Source organism: Pleurodeles waltl, chromosome 4_2 (genome assembly GCF_031143425.1).
Source record: "Pleurodeles waltl isolate 20211129_DDA chromosome 4_2, aPleWal1.hap1.20221129, whole genome shotgun sequence".
In the NCBI taxonomy this organism is placed as follows: Eukaryota; Metazoa; Chordata; class Amphibia; order Caudata; family Salamandridae; genus Pleurodeles; species Pleurodeles waltl.
Genome location: NC_090443.1, coordinates 976,659,454 through 976,683,661, shown reverse-complemented (window position 1 = coordinate 976,683,661; position 24,208 = coordinate 976,659,454).

The window sequence follows — 24,208 nt, the reverse complement described above, 5'->3', positions numbered from 1 at the left end:
AGAATCACCCACGCCATTTTACATTTACTTCAGGCCTCCTGCATCTCTACTTTCTGTGTTTCCCCCCAGTTCCTTTCAACTGAATTGTGACTTTCCCTTGCCTTTTCAGAGCTGTATGACCCACTGCGTGACTTCTGCTTTGTTTGCCCATGGACTAAAGCACATTGACATTGGTATGTTGTCATCACAATGTAACTGAACATTATTGAACCGTTATGTGTAATACATTTGTTAAGAATACAAGCAGACTACTGAGTGTTTTAAGTGCAATTAGTGATTTATTTTTAGTGCTACATATAGGTCCATGATAGTAAAACGGTGATGGGTGGGGGTGGAGTAATGTCCATGGCAGAGTCCAGTTCTCAGTCGCACAGGTGCATTGTCCATATGCCTGTGGAAGGATGGAGCAGGGGCAGTTCAAGGTTGGACAGGGTGACAATGTGGGACAGTGGAATGACATCAGGGGGTATCTTATGCTGGCGGGGGTCTTGGCATCCTACTCTGTCTTCCTTTGTGATCTCAGGTTCCTCTTGCGGGGTGGTTGATCTTCAGCAGGAGGTGGGGTTCTGGTGGCCTGTCGTTGTGTGGGGCCTCCTGTCCACTAGCGCCGGCGGAGGTGGTAGGCTGTTCCTGGTCCAGGCTAGTGGCAGGGGCCCTTTGGGGTGCCACATGGTCCCGCAATGTGGTGACTATTAGGTTGAGGGCCAGGACGATGTTCCTGAGCTCCTCTCATTACCCCATGTAGCGTTCCTCCTGCTGTGCCTGGATCTCCTGGAACCTGGCCAGTACCGTCGCCATCGTCTCCTGGGAGCGGTGGTATGCTCCCATGATGGTGGTGAGGGCCTCTTGGAGAGTGGGTTCCCAGGGCCTGTCCTCCCCCCCCTGTCGCACAGCAGCCCTCCCAGTTGCCCTGTTTCCCCGGGCCTCTGTCCCCTGGACGGTGTGCCCACTACCACTGCCCCCAGGTCCCTGTTGTTGTTGGGGTGTTGGGTTAGCCTGGGTGCCCTGTAGTGGCGGACACACCGATGATTGACCTGTCCTGGAGACAGAGGCATGGGCCCGCTGGATGGGAGCTGTGCTGGTATTCCCAGAGGGGGTTGGTTCTGCTGTGGCCTGTGTCTGTGTGTGGGGAACCGACTGTCCAGAGGTCCCCGATGGTCCGGGCTGGTCATCAGGTTCTAGGTCGACAGAGCTGCTGTCCTCACTGGGGGCCTGTTCTGGGGGTGGGATGGACAAATCTGGACCCTCCTGGCCGGTGTGTTGGTGTTCGGGCCCTGCAGGGGTAAAAGAGTATGGTTATCGCTTCTGTGTGTTCCATGGCGTTCGATTTGTGGGTGCCCTTGTCCCCCAGTGCTGGCATTCCCTTGTGGGAGGAGTTGTGAGGGTGGTTTGTGGGGGGGGGGGTATGTGCAGTGGTCATGCATAGGTGATGGGTGTCCATGGTTTGTGTTGGCATTCAGGGTTTGGTTTTGGGTTGGGTGGGTTGTGCTGGTGAGACATTGGCAGGGAGGATGTGTGCTGGGGGGTTGGGGGTGAGGGTGGGGGTGTGGGTTGGCATGCTGGTGGTTGGGGGGGGGAGTAGTTGAGATTAGACTTACCAGAGTCCATTCCTCCGCCTACTCCAGCGAGGCCCGCAGGATGCAGGATGTTCAAGACCTCTTGCTCCCATGCTGTGAATTCGGGTGGAGTGGGTGGGGGTCCACCGCCAGTCTTCTGCACAGCGATGTTGTGTCTTGAGACCATCGACCGTACCTTCCCCCGTAGGTCGTTCCAGCGCTTTCGGATGTCTTCCCGGTTTCTGGGATGCTGTCCCACAGAGTTGACCCTGTCGACGATCCTTTGCCATAGCTCCGCCTTCCTGGCTATTGTGGTGTGTTGCACCTGTGTGCCGAAGAGCTGGGGCTCTACCCTTATTATTTCCTCCACCATGACCCTGAGTTCTTGTTCCGAAAACCTGGGGTGTCTTTGGGGTGCCATGGGGTGGTGTGGATGAGGTGTGGGGTGGTGTTTGTGGTGATGTGAGTGGTGGTGTGTGGTGATGTGTGCGTAGATGTGGTGTGGTTGATGATGTTGTGTTCCTGTGTGTGTTGGGGTTTTCGATAGCTGTGCTCTCTCTCTATCTCTCGCCTTCTCTCCGATTTTCTAGTAGTGGGGGTTTGTGGGTGATGTGGGTGTGTGTTTTATAGTTGCTTGGATGTGTGGGAGTGTTGTTTGTATGTGTATCAGGTGTGTGTATTTCAAATTGTCCAATGTGGCTGTGTTTTGTTAAGGTGTGTGTATTTTGAGCGCGGCGGTGTGTACCGCCAATGGAATACTGCGGTTGAAAGACCGCCGTGTGGATTCGTGGGTCGTAATGGCATGGGCGTGTTTGTGTTGGCGTGGCGGTGGAGGTTTGGTAATCTCCAGTTTTTTTCTGCCCGCTGATGAGGCGGCCTTCCGTGGATGTCGGGTTTTCGGCAGTTTGGCAGTTGGAGGTCAGAATGACCGTGGCGGTTTACCGCGGCCGCGGCGGTATGATGGCGGTCTTCTGACCGGCGGTAAGGGCCTTTTACCGCCGAGGTCAGAATGACCCCCTTTGTGTCCATGGGAAACGGCTATGCAGATCAAGTCGCAAGATTTTGCGCATTGAACTGTATATCGTTCAATTATCAGTGGGAATTGTTACCACAACTGAAAATGACACATGCTTGAACCTTGCATTAAGCGTAGTCGATACGCTAGATGAACTTAAGACACTACAAGGTCGTGCTAGAAAAGAGGAAAAACGCTCCTGGCAAAGAATGCAATGTGTACAGAGGGCTGACGACTTGTGGGTATCAGAGGAGGGGAAATTAGTTTTGCCAAACAGTCTTCTGTCTCAATTCGCAACATTATATCATGGACAGGCTCATCTCGGGAGAGATGCAATGATCAGGTCATTCAAAATAGATTGGTTTAACCCAAAGTTCAGACATGCCGCAGAGGTTACCTGTCGCAGGTGCATCATCTGTCAACAGATGACTGCAGGGAAAGGGACTGTGGTAACGTTGAGCCACATAGGGAGAGTTGGTGGTCCATTTAGCAAAATGCAAATGGACTTCATTGAGATGCCTGTTTGTGGAGGACTGAAGTACGTGTTGGTGATTGTGTGTGTTTTCAGTCACTGGATTGAAGCCTACCCCACATGTAGAAATGACAGTCTCACAGTTGCTAAGCTGCTACTTAGGGAGCTAATACCCAGGTTTGGGTTTCCGGTCTCTATAGAGTCAGATAGGGGCAGACACTTCGACAATGAGGTGATTAAACTTCTGTGTGCGGCACTAGACATCGAACAAAAGCTGCACTGTAGCTACCATCCTGAAGCATCAGGATTAGTAGAGCAAATGAATGGTACCTTGAAATCAAGAATGGCAAAGATGTGCACAGCTACCAATATGAAATGGCCAGATGCATTGCCCTTACTGCTGATGTCCATGAGGAACACCCCTGATAAGAAGACAGGATTATCGCCGCATGAGATCTTGATGGGTAGAGCTATGAGGTTACCCGCAGTACCTGCAAATGCTCTAGTGAATATCACGGATGTTATGGTGTTGGACTACTGCAAAGGCTTGGCTGATGTGATTCGCTCTTTCTCTCACCAGGTAGAAGCTAACACATTGCCACCAATTGGAGATCCAGGTCACACCCTACAAGCCGGTGACTGGGTGGTTGTCAAGAAGCACGTGAGAAAGTCGTGTTTGGAGCCGCGCTGGAAGGGGCCGTATCAAGTAATCTTGACAACAACTACTGCTGTGAAATGTGCAAGTGTTCCAAATTGGATACATGCCAGTCACACAAAGAAAGTAACGTGTCCAACTGATGAGAAATTTGAAGCTTCCGGCACAACAGTTCCAGAAAGAGAAGTCTCGGGCTAGAAAACAGCCAAGAGGGAACTGAGACTGCAGGAGAACCCACTGAGAACAGCCTTGTCCCTCAAACAGTGAGTGAGTTCGAGAGAGGTGACGGAGTGCCAATCTCAGTAGAGGCAGCAGGAGAACTAAGTCAAGGAGAGGTTCTCCCAAAAGTAGACGAATACGGGTTAGAACTTGAACCCGTCACAGATCAAGAGGAAGAAGAAGAAGAGGGGGAAATAATAGAAAGAGATCAAAGTACTCCGGCATCCCCTGAGCCAGTTGCAGGTCCATCAAGTGAAAACACCATATTACAAGAGGAGGGTGCTGTCCAACGTCCTGAAAAGACAAATCGGAAGAAGACGCATAAGGGTGATAATTGGCGAGAGAAACCAGTTCTAAGGATAAGAAGCATACCCGATGAAACAATAACAGAAGAAATTGATACATCCCGAGTGGAAGATTTAAGTGAAGGAGAACTACAAGGTGAACGTAGATTGAAAAGAAAGAGAGTCGCAATTAGAAGGTTTACAGGTCCTGAATGGGCGTATGCTACAACATCTGAATGACAACAGGAATTCCTAGCATTCTGTTTTGATCGAGAAGTACCAGGCCAATACTACAGCACCTGAACTAATCCAAAGATAAGACCTTTGTTAAAATCTAAAATTGAAAACTGAAGGAAAAGACTTATAAATTACCAGATGAGACACTGATAACCTGATTTGACTTTGAGAAACCTGATTATGACAAGCTGCTAACCTGATTTGACAAAGGGATCCTGGAGTAAATGAAAACGCTGTAAATACACCCAAAAGAGAGAGAAAGAAGAAAAGTTTATATCACCCTCGAGTTGATTGTTATTCTGCTATTTGATTATATACAGACATGGCTAATGATAGAAGTAGTAACACGAAGAGTAAGGTGTGTGGTTGGTTAAGTCCTATAATATGTATTGTGTGCGCAGTAATAATTGTGGGAGTGATTGTGGGAATGCTGTGGTTAGATAAGAAAGCTATTAACACTACTTCAAAACCTGAAGCTACCACACTAACACCATGGGAGAGGTTCTAGCAGGATGCAAGACACTTGCATGAGGGGACTAATTCAAAAGGGTAACTTTCTACTAATGTCTTCTATCGCTTGCTGAATGAGTATGTCGAGACCATGGATGTGAATAACTGTTATGTGTGTACTAAGATTCCTTCATCTGTGCAAGAAGGGGTTACCTATCATAGCCTTCCTTTAACCTACGGGATTAGCTGTAGCTTGTTACTAACCAGATTCTATAATCAAGAGCATGTGCAATACTTTTATTCAAATTTGGATGTTGTGTTTTCCTTTGTGCCTGTGATTGAATTCTTGAACAAGCTAGCTAAAGAGCATGATATAAAAATAGTCAGAGGTTTCTTTGAACCGACGCTTACATTTGGGACTGCTTATGCACATCGCAACAATCTGACCTGCTTACTGTCTCCTGTAGAGAAAAGCTTTTTAGATCACACTGATGATAGACGCAAAGCATTTAAGGAAAGATTAGAAAAAGGGTTAGAAAAACACCCATATGCAAATGATTATGCTTACACGGCAATCAAAACGCAAGGCAAATTAGCTATAGATGCATTGCATGTAGGAAGGCTTTGTATATATAGGCCGAAATCTGAGCAGGACAATTTGTTTGAGGGAACGAGTGAATGTAGACAATTGTTTTTGTTTCAGAGTAAGTGGACATTTATGTTAAATGGACAGGATCCAGCGATCCCTGGGATCTATTACATCTGTGGGCTTAATGCTTATTACAGTCTCCCTAAGGGATGGTATGGGACATGTTATTTGGGGATAGTTTTCCCAAAAATTTACCAGATTGACGACTTGAAACAAATACCTAAAACTTTTGAATTACAACATGCTAGACAAAAATGAGAATCAGTGGCTGCTGTCATTGGTGATATATTTGGAGCCATAAGCCCTTCAGTAGGGGTTATCTTGAATTCCATGAAAATTCAAAAGTTGTCTACTATTGTGGATAACATGCTGACAAACTTTACAGGGGCTATACTCCTGATGGATACTGAACTTGCTGCAGAACGAGCTATGACTCTTCAAAATCGGCTTGCTTTAGACATTCTTTTAGCAAAGAGCGGAGGGGTTTGCAAGCTGCTCAATGAGCGTCATTGCTGTTCATTCATTCCAGATAATAGTAAGAAGATTAGAGGTATGCTTACTAACCTAACTAGGGATAGTGTAGATTTTGCGGGATTTGAAGGAACTTGGAGTGTGGGAGAAATTTGGAAAAGGAGTTGCTAGAGTGGGAAGCTGGTTTACCAATATTTGGAATGGGGTTCTTGCAAAAATACTAGGGGGTCTATTAATTGTTCTGGCCTGTCTATTAGGATTATGGGGAGCATGTAAAATTAATGATAAAATCAAAAGAAATTGGAGAAACCAGGAGAAATGAAGAAAGTGAAAGAGAGAAAATGTTCAATGAAATTTGGGGAAGCTCACACACGGGACAAGATGTTGAAATGCGCATTATGCGTAAAGTGAAAAATTAAAATGGAAGGTTGAAAGAGAGAGGTTTGTGTGATGACGAGCGTCATCAGAGGAGGGACTGAGAGAGCGTAGTTTATATAACTATATTAGAATGAAAAATCTATATATTAATGTGTGATGATACTGCATAGAAAACTATAATAATAGCGATTTTGCTTAAACGTGTGCTGGAATTGTGACCACGATGAGTGGCCACCAATGTAGACGTAACTAATAATGATGAATAAAATGTTTATGTTATGTTCAATTAAGCTTATATTAACGTTCGTATTGTTGAAACTGTATTGAAATTCTTCATAGGCCTTAAGTTAGCGTGAGCTGCAGTTTAGCTGCTCGGCTCTCATATTAAATGCATTTTCCTCTTCTTCAGTGTGCTGACTCACAAGGGGCCATGACCCTGCAAATGTTCTTTTCGTCGAACTTGGAGGACTAATGTAACCATATTAAATCTGTTCTCAGGCACATCTTCGGTGCCCTGAAATGAATGTTATAAAATATTGAAACAAGTGTAGATTAATGTTATGTACAAGGTCACTTAGACCGGTGAACAACGAAACTGCTGACCCAACGGATGTGCCAAGAGATGCCAAAATATGAAGTAACGCCGGATGTGCCACCTCTGAAGACGTCAATTATGAAGACCAATTGACGATCAGTAAAATAACGTGGGGTGACAATTGGGATTACCGAATGTATTCTCGGATAGGTTAAAGATAATGGGGTATAGTAAATGTCCAATAGAATTTTTGGGGAATGTACTACGAAAAGGGGATAAAAACCCATGTCACAGAAAGGTCAAAACATTAAGTAAGGAATACTATTGATTTTATCCAGAAACTCTGCCACTCTGTTTGGTGACTTGAGACTTTATTAAAACCATCCTTGTCCTTAGACTGCCCTATTTACACTTTTCCTCCTTATGAGGGAAGTGCATTTTGCCCTTTAGTTAAGTCCTGACCGATGGAGATTGGACTGATGTCCTGAAGACGAAGACTGAACCTGTGCGCTGACCTAATCTTTGGAGGGTAATTATGACAATGCAATTGTAATTTGTCTGTTTGCTTTTCCTTTCTAGGTACCAACTGCTTGTTTTGACAGAGACCATAGCTAGATGCTTTCCAAATTGGTGTTCTAAATTGTTTTGCATGAAGCCCAACATGCGAATGCTAATCAATGGTTAGGACAGGTGTTCACCAAATTGAAGCAAATAGACAAACGACTGAGACCATGCTTTGTTGAACTGACGTGATATCAATACTCTGCTATACTTTGATCTATGTTTATGCCGTGCTATATTTTAATGTTTGTGATTCTTGCCTTAATGAAAGCCTTTTAAAGTTGCCACATTGTGACTATGCTGTTATGTTTCTTGGTTTTAAGATTAACGCACTTAATCTTAGATTGTAATTAATAGGGAATAAATTCATAAAATTCTATTAAATCGGTGTGGTTATTCATGACTGAAAGGTCATGGTAGCGTCTTGAATTAATTAATGACTTTGACTAAGGTGAAATGTATTGTTGTGATAAATATTGATGACATTATTGATGTACTGGTTGACATATTGATAAGCTATCTCGTCCTACGGTGTCTCTCAACTGGGTCAAAAGATTCATTGGCCTAAAACGAGTCCTAATGTGTAATAAATTAACATAAAGGGACGCGTTAGCAGTTCGTTTCAGGCACAACCGAGAGGTCGAGGTCGAGGTTTTGTGAATCGCGGTCCAGACCTGAATACTGTTGTGGTTCAAAATGACGCACAAGGGATTAAAAGGATGTCCCCATGTCACGCGTACAGGGGCGTGGGGCATTGGAAGCTGGAATGCCCGAATGTGGTGCAGGATGGTGTCGTTCAACAAAGCACTAATGTCGGTACATTGAAAAATATGAGAGGCCCAAAATTGAGAAATCAAAACCCGAACTTCCAAAATAACATGGTACAGATGTAGGGGTTACAACCCATGCAGCAAATGCAAATGCCGTGCGTTCAACCAGCAAAAATGCAGCAAGTACAACAGCAGGTTCCCATGGTACCTAGACAGCAAATGCAATTACCAATGGCTCCGATGGGACAGCAACAGGTGATGCTTCCTCAGCAGATCACAGGTCAAGTGATGAGTCAAAATAATACAGTACAGCAATTCCCATTGCGTGGTGAGGATGGAATGAATGAGGAGTGGTCGGATGACAGCTCAGATAGTGAAGAGTGCAGGCTTGCAGCGTCCCTAGAGGTAGATCAGAGGGGACCCTATGTAGAGGGTAAGGTCATGTTTCACAAAGTTTCATTCTTGGTTGATACTGGAGCTACAAGCTCTACAGTCATGGAGTGCAGAGGTCCCGAAATTACCACTTTCAGGGCGTACCATAAGGGTGGTCGGAGTAGCAAACCAGTACTTAACAAATCCGATTACAGATCCAGTGCACGTTGAGATCGCCAACTTCCAGGGACTGCATAAGTTTGTTGTCTGCGATTCGAGTCCGGTATCCCTACTGGGAAGAGACTTACTGTGTAAGACAAAATGTTCGATTACATGTTCCAATGATGGAATTGAAGTGAAGACAAACAGTGATGATGAAGGGGATGATGGTCAGTTCCCAGAGTTAGAGACAGGAACTGCGAATGAAGATTACCCCTTGATTACATTGTTCCCGATGCTTACAGTGATTGACCTACCTGCAGATTTACAGGGAACGGTGACAGAGAAAGTGTGGGATTTGACAGGAAAAGAAGTGGGACTGATAAAAGGAGTAGAACCAGTTAAAGTACAAGTGAAGCCAAATGCAGTGTTTCCCCAGGTTCCGCAGTTTCATATGGCACAAGATGTTCTTATTCAAGTGTCACAAATAATTGCTGACTTTGTGAAACAGGGAGTCCTGAAGGAAGTGTTGAGCAGCCCATGTAATTCACCGATAATGGGTCTGAAAAAGCCTTGTGGGAAGGTTCGAATTGTGCAGAACTTAAGAAAAATAAACGAGATTGTGGTAAAATGTTGCCCCATAGTGCCCAATCCAGCAGTGATCATGTTTCAGGTTCCGTGTGATGCTGAGTGGTTCACCGTTGTAGACCTGTCACAAGCCTTCTTTTCAATACCTCTTCATGAGGATAGCCAGGTTTTATTCAGCTTCAAATTCCTGGATAAGGTGTACAGTTGGTGCAGAATTCCTCAAGGGTTTGGTGAGTCACGGTCCATCTTCAATCAGATATTGAAAAAGGACTTAGAATCCTTAGAGCTGCCTTTTAACTCGACTCTAGTGCAGTACATTGATGACTTGCTGATTGCATCCAAGACAAGGGATAACTGTAGGTATGACACAATTGCTTTATTGAATCATTTAGGAAAGAATGGACATAAAGGAGGTTATTCTAACTTTGGAGGAGTGTTAATCCGTCCCAAAAGTGACGGTAAAGTGACGGATAAACCACCAGCCGTATTACGAGTTCCATAGGATATAATGGACTCGTAATACGGCTGGTGGTAAATCTGTCACTTTTCCGTCACTTTTGGGATGGATTAACACCTCCTCCAAAGTTAGAATAACCCCCAAAGTGTCACCAAAGAAGTTGCAGTACTGCCAGAAAGAAGTGAAATACTTAGGACACTTGATTGAAAGAGGGACCAGGAGAATATAGAAAGAAAGGAAAACAGCCATTTTGCAAATGAACCCCCCAACAACAAAGAGAGATGTCAGGATGTTTTTGGGAATGGTGGGCTACTGTCGCCAGTGGGTACCCAACTTCTCGATTATCTCAAAACCTTTGATAAAGCTGACAGGTAAAGAGATCAAGGATGAGTTGTATACCATAGCCTTATCCAAGGAAGAGCTTGAGTCATTCATGGAATGGAGAGAGTGCATGTGCAGGGCACCAGCTTTTCTACTGTTTTGTCATGAACGTGATGCTTGTTCTTTGTCTGTCTTGACACAGGTCCATGGAGGTGCAAACCGCCCTGTAGCATATTTTTCAGCTACCTTGGACCCCGTTGCAGCAGCCTTACCGGGTTGTTTGCGCGCAGTTGCAGCAGTTTGTCAGAGCCTTACGCAATGTGAAGGCATAGTAATGGGATATCCCCTAACAGTAATGGTTCCGCATTCAGTTGAAATTTTGTTGACTCAAACCAAAATTCAGCACATGACAAATGCTCGTCTTACAAAATATGAGACAATTATACTGGGGTCACCTAATGTTTCGCTGAAACGATGTACTGTGTTGAACCTGGCAACTCTACTTCCTGCTGAGAATACTGAGGTTAAAAATGAAGAGGAAGTCGAGCATGTTTGTTTTGAGGTAACAGAACTATGCACCAAGCCACAACCTGATATTCAAGATACACAGTTAAACGAAAATGACTGTATTATGTTTGTTGATGGATCCTGTTTGAGAGACTCAGTCGGAATGTTGAGAGCCGGTTACGCTGTATGTACCATAGCTGGTATCATCGAAGCTTCCTGGCTCGAGAGAGTATATTCCGCACAAGTGGCAGAGCTGATTGCCCTTACTAAGGCATGCCACGCAGCTGAAAATCTAAGGGGCATATTTATACTCCGTTTGCGCCGAATGTGCGTCAAAAATTTTGACGCACAATCAGCGCAAACGTTGCCCCATATTTAAACCCTGACGCCCGAGCCCGCGGACGATAAAAATCTGCAGTGTGCGTCATTTTCTGGAAGCGGCAACCCGCCCTGCGTTAATGATATGCAGGGTAGGCGTTCCCGACCAAAAAACGACGCACACGGCCGCGCGTCGTATTTATGCTTCCGGGCCAAAATGACTCCCGGCCGGGAGGCGGAGCAAAACAATTACGCAAAGCCCGATGTGCCTCAAAATTTAACGCCTGGGTCAGGGCAGGCGTTAAAATGGGGCAAACACACCTGTATTTAATCAGAACACACAGAACAAACAACAGAGCAGCAACAGGGAGACATGGAGGTGATTTTTATCCAGCGTGCACGTAGACGCAGAGCCCTGCAGCAACAACAGCAGCTACAACAACAACAGCAGGGACCCCAAAGGCAGTGCAGAAGGCAGGAGAGGATATTCCGCCCAAGAACAACCCTGCATGGCCTCAGGGAACACGACATCATACAGCGGAACCGGTTGAACTGGAAGGCCATTCAGCAGCTGCTGAGAAATATTGAACAGCAGTTGGCCCCAACTTTAGTGACACCCCGCACCATCCCAACAGAAACAAAGGTGCTTGCCGTACTTCACCTGCTGGCAAGTGGCTCGTTTCAGACAACTGGTGCCCTGGTTGGTGGAATATCACAACCATCATTCTCCGCATTTCTGCCAAAAGTACTGGATGCCATCATTCGCCTGACACCCCTCCACATCTGCTTCCCTAACACACTGCAGAAGCAGCAGGAAACAAAACAGGGGTTCTACGCCATCAGTGGCTTCCCACACGTCCTTGGTGCAATCAACTGCACACACGTACGCCTTGTGCCACCTGCTGCAACAGAACACCTCTACCGCAACAGGAAGCACACACATTCAATCAACGTGCAGGCCATAGTCGATCACCAAGGATTGATCAGCAACATTGTGGCTAAATATCCTGGGAGTGTACATGACGCATTCATCTTCCGTCACAGCACCATCAACCAACACTTCCAGGATGGACGGTATGGCAATGGACTACTTGTTGGTAAGTACAAAAATCCAACTTATATACACACTGCACAGCAACCCTCTAGGACACACAACACATACACCACAATAGCAACACTTAGCCAGGAACACACTGAGGTCCTCACATCACTAGCCATGTTTGTTAAGTCACCATTGAACCTGTCATACATTGGAATGTACTGTACAGCTTAATGTGAAGACATTAATGAGTGTGGTTGCCTAAATGTCACCTTGCAAATTGTAAGTGTCACAATAACCTGTACATTAATACATTGAATAAGTCTTAAGGTATGGGATGTCCAGGGTACTTTCATATGAACGTGTTAACTACACTTTCATTTTTAACTCTGCATGAACTATCATCTCACCCCCAGTGAAGACACACGGACACCTGTATCACAAGTCACAATGCACACTGTACTGCAAATCCCAAAAGATACTGCTGACAAACGTTTAGCTAACAAACACTTGCTCAGCCAAGGAAAAAACTCAATGCAAAAGTATTAGCCTACAAGTATAGGTTGTCACATTAGTACACAAAAGGGTCACAGACAACACAAGACAACTACTGCCATCAAAGGTCTGTACAAGAGTGCCTCCTACATCTACATGATCCCATTCTGTGTTTTTCCTTCAGCTGATCAGGGGTATGGCATCCAGCCTTGGCTAATGACACCATTTGGGAACCCGACTACTGCTGCAGAGCGGGCATACAACGACACCCATAAGAGGACACGCAGCATTGTTGAGCAGACCTTTGGGATCCTAAAGTCAAGGTTCCGCTGCCTTGACATCACTAGCGGTAGCCTACTATATTCCCCAGGGATGGTCTGTAGGATCATACTCACTTGTGCCATATTGAACAATATTTGTGTAAAAAGGAACATTCCCCTCCTCGAACCAGACCCAGACATGCCTGAAGACGACGAAGAGGAGGATGCTGGCCTGCAACAGGAGGGGGAACAACTCAGCACAAAAATGTAGCTCATTTGAAAGTCTCATTACACGTGTTCAGTGACAGGGTGGGACCATCCATGTGTACATGACCATGTCCTCAATGGCTTCTCTCAATTTTTGCTACAAACAATGCCCAATTGGAACAAGATTAGCTGCCACTAACTCATGAGGAGACCTTGAAGTTACAGTGACAACATACATCCAAACAGTTGATAGTGGATCTACATTGGACAACACATATAAACATATGCCAAATAATCAATTTCTTATATCACCACTTATTGCACAATTGTAAATAAACACAGATAACAAACACCACATCATGGTTTGGCCTATTCATTTCTGCCCACCTTTAGTTTGAAATTGCTGAAGAAGAATGTCGTCTCATTGAGCAATAATGACATAACACTCATCACACAAAAAAATATACACCACAAATGTCTGCACAGAGGCTATGATGTTTCATGATACATTACCATCCACAGAGGCCAACAGGAGTACAAATGTGGCAATGACACATGCCTGATCCAGACACCTGAGACATTCTCTCACTCACTCACTCACATATAAACATATGCCATCCAATCACCCAAATATTTGCAAGCAGCCGATCACAGTAGTGTCCCAGTTCGAACCTAACAGGAAGAATGAAACATGCCACTAAACCAGGTAATGCATAAAGGGCCACATACATCAACAACCTATTTGTCATCAGCACATGAGGAACGCCGAGATTTAGCAAAACATTTCAGTGCAAAATGGTATGTCAGATTGCTCCAAATAATCAATAGGGCAAACGTCAAATGGGCAAATGGGATTATTGAATGGCTAACAGTGAATCATACCCTATGGCCTTCCATGAGCCTGCTGCTGCAGGTTTAGCATTACAGAATAAATTAAAGCTGTGGATAAATTAGCAAATCTGGAAGGGCAAACACTAGGGTGCTGGGGGCCTAAGTCCACCTCTACCGCCCCCCAAATATACAAGAATTATGTACATGTGAAGTACACAGATGCATAAGGCGCATGTGTGGCCTACATGTCAAATGTAAAACACATATAAGATACACAAAATCATTATTAGGACATGGTTAGCCCCATAAAAAGTGTAAGTGACAATTGCACTACCTGTTTGGACTATAGATAATTGGATTACCGTGATAAATGTGGACACATTGTTGCTAAGGAATACATCCTGGTATCCCATTCATCATTTGAAATTAGCCATCAGCAATTACCCAAAATATGTGTACAAATATGGGTAATAACCATTTTGAGCAATCATTACTCTTACACTGTGAATGCCTTCTATACATCCAATAAGGGACATGTGTCATAGCTAACCCCAAATGTGTATCTCTTAGCACCGTTTGGTCATGACAAAATTCCTTTCACAATTTGACAAAATTAAGACATATTTTTCAAAATGCGTCATATTTCCACGCATACAGCATGGGCATCATAATTTTTTGACGTACAGGAGTGCACAGAATGTAGAGTCAAAAAATATTATATTAAAAATAATAGACTAATAAGCTGCATTACATGGCCACCATATTTTCTATGATGCGTCATATTTCCACACCTACAGCATGGGCGTCATAATTTTTTGATGTACAGGAGTGCACGGAATGCAGAGTCAAAAAATATTATATTAAAAATAATAGATTAATAAGCTGCATTACACGGCCACCATATTTTCTATGATGCGTCATATTTCCACGCATACAGCATGGGCGTCATAATTTTTTGACGTACAGGAGTGCACAGAATGCAGAGTCAAAAAATATTATATTAAAAATAATAGATGAATAAGCTGCATTGCACGGCCACTATATTTTCTATGATGCGTCATATTTCCACGCATACAGCATGGGCGTCATACTTTTTTGACGTACAGGAGTGCACAGAATGCAGAGTCAAAAAATATTATATTAAAAATAATAGATGAATAAGCTGCATTACACGGCCACCATATTTTCTATGATGCGTCATATTTTCACGCATACAGCATGGGCGACATAATTTTTTGACGTACAGGAGTGCACAGAATGCAGAGTCAAAAAATATTATATTAAAAATAATAGATGAATAAGCTGCATTACATGGCCACCATGTTTTCTATGATGCGTCATATTTCCACGCATACAGCATGGGCGTCATAATTTTGTGACGTACAGGAGTGCACAGAATGCAGAGTCAAAAAATATTATATTAAAAATAATAGATTAATAAGCTGCATTACATGGCCACCATATTTTCTATGATGCGTCATATTTCTACGCATACAGCATGTGCGTCATAATTTTGTGACGTACAGGAGTGCACAGAATGCAGAGTCAAAAAATATTATATTAAAAATAATAGATTAATAAGCTGCATTACATGGCCACCATATTTTCTATGACGCGTCATATTTCCACGCATACAGCATGGGCGTCATAATTTTTTGACGTACAGGAGTGCACAGACTGCAGAGTCAAAAATAATTTTCATATTTGGTTCTCATATTTGTCAGCGAATTACATTTCAACTGTAGAACTGTAAAATCAGCCTCACACAAATGTAAGGGAACAATGTAGAAATAATTTTTGACTCTGCTTTATGTGCACTGTTATGTGTCAAAAAATATGACGCACAATCTGTATGCGTGAAAATATGACGCATAACGGAAAAATAAAAACGGCGGCCATTTTATGCAGGAAGTGATGTAATAGGATATCCTGTTTACAGAATCTGTACTGTGAGTTTACTTTCACTTTCACTTTGCAGTCTCAGATTATTCTAGACTGTGTGGCTGTGTGGAAAGTGTTGTCCTGTGTTTTAGTGCTTTTGTGTCCAGTGTACCTTCTCTATTGTGCTTTTGTGATCATTGTCTTGTTGTCTAATATTGTCTGAGTCTGTTTTGTATACTTTTGTCAAATCCAGTGTTTCTTTTTTTGTCTGTGGGAGTCTGTTCTGGGTAGTTTAAATTAGGGGTTAGTTGGGCTATTTTTCTTAAGTTTTCTTTTTTCTTCACTACTCTACCTTTCCCCATTTCCCCCTTTTCCTTTTTGTTCCAAATTTTTCATCTTTGTTATTGTAAAGATGTCAGGTAGGCCACGGCTTGCCAGGATGGGTGAGGAGGAATTGGGGGTATTTATTTGGCTTGTTTGCCATTTCCTCCCACTCATGCTGGAGGCTGGGGGCCGTGTGATACAGGGGTATCACACGGAGGCGCGTAAAGTCCAGTGGGGGAAGGTGCGCCATCACTTGGTCTGGGTCTACGGTAGCCTGAGGAATGACCATCAACTCAAGCACCGCTGGGCTGATCTGATATCCAGGGAGCAGGATCTGCTGGACCACCTGGGAATCAGGATTGGTGGCCATGTTGGTGAGTACAAATCAATTACATGTGAATAATTGAAAGCTGTGTGGGGACATGTGATGATTGTTACCTAATCTGCTAGATAAGTAGCTGACTGTGTGTAATGCTATGGAAACCTACTGGGTAATTGTTGCACAATGTGTAGGAAGACAAATGCTAGCAGTCAGATAGCTCATGCTTTCAACACATACCGGATGCCTGAAGCTGTATGTAATGTAGTGTTGCCTTAGAGTCAGACAAGCGACATGTTAATGCCTCTATTTGAACTCTACAGGTCATAATTGCCAGTGAAAAATGGATGTTGAAACATCATACCTACATATGTAGACGCCATAGCTAGACAGAAATTTGTAAAACCATTATGATGCTATAAATGAGTATTGCCTTCACGTCAATTGAAGTTAGCTATGTTGTCCACACATATGTCACATGTGTGTCTGGTTGGTGTGTGTTGAAAATGACCACATAGCCTGTTTGAGTTTGAGGGGTCATGCAGTCCTCAAGTAACCAGCTTTTGGATGTCTCTCTGGGATGCACATGATGAGATGAATGCACCCCGATATTGTTTGGGCATACTAATGGAGGTGTGTCTTTGACACCACATGACTGTCCTGGCCACTGCATGTGTGTAGTAGGGTGTGTAGCTGTAGCAGGAGACTCATCCAATGTAAATGTTGATTAAGAAATCTTCCATGCAGTATGAGCATGTGTCAAAGTGTTTCATTACGCATGTCATATTCTCACATTGTCATTGTAACTGCAATTGTTTGTCAGTGCACGGAGTCTGAGTATATTCTTCCTTCCATGCTTTACAGGTGGACCTGCACCGTACACCGTGGGAGAGGTGGCTCATTTTGAGGACCCCGACACCTACAGTGAGTGTGGCATGAGTGCTATTTTTATTGTTTGCTAGTGATGCATGATGGACTACTGTATGTTCAACAGAATTCAAGGTTTGATGCGCTGCCTGTTCATTGGTATTGTTGCAATAGTGGGATTTCAAATATCTCTTCAGTTTCAGTAGACCAATGCTTATCCATCTCTCAGATTTAGGGGCTGTAGGTCATTCTAGTTGGCCCCACTATGGGGAGTGGGATGAGTCATGTGGAATACACTGGTTAATGTAAGAGTTGCTCTGGGACTTGGCTTGGACTGAGTCTGCATTTCAGACTGACATTCTCCCAGATAGCTTCTGCTAAAGGCTTGCCTTAAATATGCAGCTTCCCTAGTTGAGGATGGACTGACTACACTGTAGGTTGGATCTTCCGGGGGCATGTACTTCCACAAGTTGAACTAGAAGTGTGTGGGACTAGAGTGCAATGGCCTAGGTGTTCATTCTACTCATGATCATGGGTGTTCTTGCTCCTCTGTGTGTGTGTTAACATATATGCCTCACTGGTAGTATGTGATGTTGGTCTAAGTCAGTGCATTTTGACATGTGTGGACCTTGGATAGGACAATTTTTGGCTGACTCCAAATTGTTTCTAGCCCTTCATTGGTGTTGTGTGTGGAGGCAAATACTTGTTGACCTTTCTACACACTCTTGGGTGTGCATTGAGTCTGGGATTGTTGGTTGTTCTTCCCACCCCACCCTCAAAGACTGCCATGTGATTGGGAATAGGGTACCTAGGACTGTAGCAACCAGTATGTTACACATACTTGTGACCTTTTGCAACTTTGTTTAGAACCTAGTGTATACATTCGGTTATGGCACATGAGTTCAATATTTGCAAGCAACAATTTACAAGTGGCATTGAGTGAGGGTTGTGATAATTATCACATAGAGTGACATATGTAGTGAAGTCAGTATGCGGAAGAGGTTCAGCCATAATGTCAGCTGCATTAGCCATTATTTGGATGAGAAGTTTAGGCAGATGTCACCCATCATGTAGAGACATGGATATGCTAGGTGTGAGATGCCCTTTTGTATGCAGGCTTCACATGTACTTCCTCTGAGACTTTCAATGAACTATGTTGTGACAATCGCTGTAACAAATACAGTATAAGTAATGTGCAATTGACCCATTGTGCTATTCCCCCCAATGCATTTCCTATGGTAAATAGTTGCCATATCTCTTCACAGCTGCAAACACGAGTGTCGCAGAGAGACACCAGTTTAAACGGCGTGCAATGCGATACCGGCACATCCTGCAGGTGCAGTCGGGGTTCAGGAGGATGGCCCGCAAATACCAAGCCGATCGGGCCTCCGGGGCATGGTGGGCCTCACCACAGGGTGGCCCTACATTGCCCACAACAGCCACCACCACCACATCCACCAGGTCTCCCCAAGTGGCCCCAGCAACGGCGGGGACAGTTGACCCTGCCTCGTCAGCACGACCTGGACCCAGCCATTTCCAACACGCAGGACAGTCCAGTGGGCATACAACTACTGCCACACCGTCCACCTCGGCCAGCACACAGACTGCAGCAGCCCCTCCTGTAGACCCAGCAGCATTCCTGGCATTAAGCCGTAAAATGGACAAAGTTATTTCAAAGGTGGACAAGCTAATCCAGGATGTGGCATATACTAAGAAAAGGGTTCGGTCCATCAGGCGGACCCTACGGAGGGCCAACCTCTAGGACTTTTTGCATGTTTTACATTTACCCCTTCCCTCTCTCCTCTTTCCTTTTTGCACTGATAGTTGGGTTTTGGGGATTAGTGTTAGGTTAGTGTAGGTTGTTAGCTTAGTTAGTGTTAGGGAGGAGGGTGGGGGGTCCTTATTCTTTCTCTTTTTCTTTTTTGTGTGGGTGGGGGGCAATGTTGGGATTCCTGTTTGTTTATAAAAAAACAAAAAAACAAAAATGTATTAAAAAAAAAATACAAAAAAATATATGATTGTTTAGGATAGTATAGTATGTGTGTAGGTTAGTATGTGTTGTCCTGCATGTGTCCTGTCTCATAATGGTGGGTGGGGGGTTGATGGTTAGATCGATTCGTTATATGAGTAGAGTAAGTTTAGCTTAGGTTAGTTAGGGACAGTTGTGGGTTAGGAGTAGTCAGGTTAGATTAGTGTACGTATGACTTTTCCCTTAGTTGCCTCTGGTGTGAATACATAGGAATAAAGATATAGTTAACCCTTTGCATTATGCGTTAACTGCTACTTGATCATGGCCTTGACATCAGTGTAGGTGAATGTTTTTCTATGACATTTGTGTCCTATGCTACACACCACAGAACATGGAGGTTTAACATGGCAGCTTCCCCTGTGCTAACTTGGTAAGTATCCACCATTTGGGAGACCCACCATTGGTCGTTTACATCAATCACCAAGGATTTGTGTTGATGAGTAGGTATTCTACATCACAAAGTGTGCTTCCAGACTTGGTATTGTGGGTAATTTATTAGGTGGGACTGCAGTGTGATGTTCAGGGAGATCTTTGTAGATGATGTGTTGTTAACACTCTTGTCTTGTTGCCTTCATTGCTGACATAGATCAAGTGTGTAAAAATTCAGCTTGACTTCCCTTCATGGAAGTATACTCAGAAAGGGAGATTGATGCAGTGTTTATTTGTGTTTGCTTAGATAATGCTGCATAATTTCATGTTTTAGTATTGCATGGTGCTTACATTTATCAGCCACCATTAGTTGACTTGAATTCCTATAGATGGAGCATTATTCTGTCCAACACAGCATGATTGTGTGTGGTTTGTCCCTTCATCAGTTATTCTCCTCAGGATGGTCAGGCTATGATGCAATCCTGGCCACTGCACATATGTATCAGACTACATGATGTCAGGACAGTTGTATTGACAAGCTACATGGTTGTCACACAGGCACTTTAGAGTTATCTACTGCACAGTTTATGTGTCAAATAACACAGAGACATATTAGGTGTGCAAGTGCTATTTATTGATAGGTGCTGTAGTGCAAAATGTACATTGTCCATGTTTGCTGAGTCCGTTCTGGTGCATTCTTACATGGTGATCCTACAGAAGGGGTGTGGATGATGCTCCTGACATGCTGGGGTGATGTCACAGACAGTGCAGAGGGACAGGATTTGCCAATTAGTAGGAGAGAGACATTCACTGGCAATGCTGACAAGTCATACAGTGGTTAGCAGAACAGTCATTGAGTGTAGTTGTAGTGAGACTGGCATTTGACAAAACGTAGGACCTTGGTCAAAGTAGGCCATGGTGCAGGGACTAGTGCTTCCGGGCAGTCTTCCTTGTGAATGTGATCTGTTTCATGTCTTCTTCTTCTGATGTGTGTGTTGCCTGGTTTGTCCTTGTTGTTGTTGGTTGTGAAGAGGCAACACACACCTCAGTGTTAGAAGACATGGAGTCAGACATCCCGGGGGCTGCTCCCTGTGAAGTTCTTAAGGGCAGTACTGCTGCAAGGAGGGCCTGCTGGTTTTTGAGAATAGCAGCCACATCACGATGGTATGCAGCCAGGTCGGCCCTGAGGGGTTCAATGTTGCATTCGTGCACGCGTTGACTGGATTGCAGTTGTAGGTGTTGGGTCAACTGTGTTTTCTGCAGTTCCTGCAAGATAGATGTTAGGGCTTGCATAGCAGCTGCCTGATCTGCAAATGACGTCATGCACGAGCGCACCCCCTCAAGGCTGACTGCCATTGTTTGCATCCCCACCCGTACCTCCTTGGCCAGCTCCCGCTGTACACCAACTACAGTTCTTTCAAAGCTGGTGCCAGTGTCGTCAGAGTCCTCAGCTGTATTGGAGCTAGCAGGTCTTAAAATTGGGGTGGTGGGTTGTTCTTCTGTGATGGCTGCTTGTTCTGTGTTCCTCCTTGTGACTGAAGGTGGGGTCTGGAGGGTTTCAAGGACCTTTTGGATGGTCTCCTGGGGAATGTTTATGGGCTCGTCATCCATGTCATCAGGGAAATCAGGGACAGGCATATCAGCAGGAGATCCATGTTCCTCTGCAATGAAACAGGGTACAATTAGTGTGTCTGTGTTGTGACAATTTTGCCATAACATGCAAGCCTTTTGATGACTTTACTTTGTGCTCTGGTTTGTTATTGGTATCTGCTATCCTTCATATGGGCATTGTTATAGGCCTATGGCCCACATGTGTGTCACATGTATGATACTGAGTTATCAGACTTGTCTGCTTAATCGCCTCGAGGTGTTACTTTGTACCAATTAGGGAATAGCCATCTTTTTGTCCTACTCGATCCTCCGTGTATAACTATTCTTATGGTGAGACCTTTCACTGACTGTGGGTGTTGTGATTGCCCTGGCAGCACACTTGCCTCTCAGGACCTGCCCCAAAATCTTTTTTTTCACATTGACCTAATTGTAATTGTTATGTGGCATATCCTATGCACGGCAATGTTACGATGTGATGTGGATGTTGACATTGTTAATGTTTCCAGCTGATGTTGGGTAATGTGTGTTTAATTGGATTGCCCTGTTTATCGTATCAATGTCCTATTTGGTCCTCAGACTGTGCAGGTGTGTTTCAGTGACCAGTTGCATGTGTCCCCTCCTCAATGTTGTTGTCTGAGCAGTATGACATTAGTGATGTTGCCTTGTTAGCCAGGCACGTGAGGGACCCTGACGTATGCAGCATGTGTGTGTCCTTAGTGCTGTGTGGCTCCTATTGCTGTTTACTTTGGCTGATGTATGTGTCAACTATGGGCATTGACATTTGAGTGTACTGGTGCCTTTTTCTTATTTCTGGAAATAGTTGCTGATGTAATCCTCACCCCCTAATTTAGGTATGTATGTTCCATGGGGAGGTTACTGCCATTGGCCACTATAGCTGCACAGAGATCAGAGGTGTTAGTGTCAACTGTTGTTGCAGTTACATTGCAGTTGTTGTTTTGGCTACTGGATTACTGATAGGGACTTAGTTGATGTAGGATATATTTTGACTGACGAGTGCCAGGATGTAAGTTTGACGTAGTGGCCTTCCCACCTGTCGCAGCTTTCCCTTAGCTCCATTGTTGTCATGACAGCATGCCCCCATGGGACTGTTGTTGGTGCTGTGTTATGTCGTGCCCCAGCTTCTGTCTGTGCTGGGCATGCCCCCCTGCCGTGCCCCTTTACCCATGCCACTCATTATATATGCTGACTTCCATGCATCGTGTAGTAGGTATTCCCCCCCTGCTTACAGTCCACATTATTGCATTATAATTCCCCATGCGACTTACCCTGCATGTGCGTTGTCTCATGGTAGTCTGCGCTGTCCTGTCCTCTAATCCCTGTGACGATCTCCTCAGGGATGACGGCTGCGACCATCTCCTCCATGTGGTCCAGGGCCTCCTGGTGTGCTGGACTCCCACCTCCAGTCTGCAGTGCTGCCTTACTGTTCCTGGCCATTTTTTCTTGTGTCCTACGTTTGCAGTCATGCCAGCGTTTCTTACACTCAGTGAATGTCATGCGTACTTCTGCCACACTGTTGATCTTGTCAACAATTTGTTGCCATATGGCCTCTCTCCTGCTGATTGGCAACTTAGAGGTGATGAACAGTTGGTGCTGGTGTTCCGTCACCTCTTTAACCAGGATTTCCTGCTCCTCTGCACTGAAGCGACACTTTCTTTTTTTTCTATATATGTCCTGGTTCCTGTATGGATCATCCTGGCTGGTTCCTGGTCTGCTGTCATCTTCCTGGGGTCTGTAGTGGCATCTGGGATCCATTTGCTCTCCTCTGCTGAAAGGGCAGTGTTCGCGGGTAAATTTGACGCTATTGCGTAAAAAAAACTGCGCTTTCCAGGTTGCGCTGTTGTAAATCGACCCACAGTGATTTACGTTGCGTTAAAGTTGTTTTCCTTTACGACTTGAAGCCGCTGTGTGCGTAAAAAAAAATGACTCCCACCTGTTGGTTGCGCCGCCGTGCGTCAAGGTATAAATTTGACGCCCGCACAGCGCATCGAAATGGCGTTAGCCGGCGTTAAAAAAAATTACGCAAAGCTGCGCCGGCGCAGCTTTGCGGCAAAAAGTATAAATATGGCCCTAAGAGTCACTATCTATACTGATAGCAGATACGGATTTGGAATTGTACATGATTTTGGCCAACTGTGGTCGCAGAGAGATTTCATGACCTCTTCTGGTTCTCCTGTGAAAAATGGTGAACAAATTAAGGATTTGCTACATGCGATTCAGTTACCTCTTAAAATTGCCGTGGTGAAATGCAATGCTCACGTTAAGTCACAAGACTTTGTGTCCATGGGAAACGGTTATGCAGATCAAGTCGCAAGGTTTTGCGCATTGAATGTATATTGTTTAAGGATCAGTGGGAATTGTTACCGCAAACTGAAAATGACACATGCTTGAACCTTGCATTAAGAGTGGTCGATACATTAGATGAGCTAAAAACACTACAGGGTCGTTCTAGAAAAGAGGAAAAACGCTCTTGGCAAAGAATGTAATGTGTACAGAGGGCTGACGACTTGTGGGTCTCAGAGGAGGGGAAATTAGTTTTGCCAAACAGTCTTCTGTCACAATTTGCTAGGCTCTACCATGGACAGGCTCACCTCGGGAGAGATGCGATGATCAGGTCATTCAACATCGATTGGTTTAACCCAAAGTTCAGACATGCTGCAGAGGTTACCTGTCACAGGTGCATCATCTGTCAACAGATGAATGCCGGGAAAGGGACTGGTGGTCCATTTAGCAAGATGCAAATGGATTTCATTGAAATGCCTGCTTGCGGAGGATTGAAGTACGTGTTGGTGATTGTGTGTGTTTTCAGTCACTGGATTGAAGCTTACCCCAAATGTAGAAATGACAGTCTTACAGTTGCAAAGCTGCTGCTTAGGGAACTAATACCCAGGTTCGGGTTTCCGGTCTCTATAGAATCAGATAGGGGCAGACACTTCGACAATGAGGTGATTAAGCTCTTGTGTGCCGCATTAGACATTGAACAG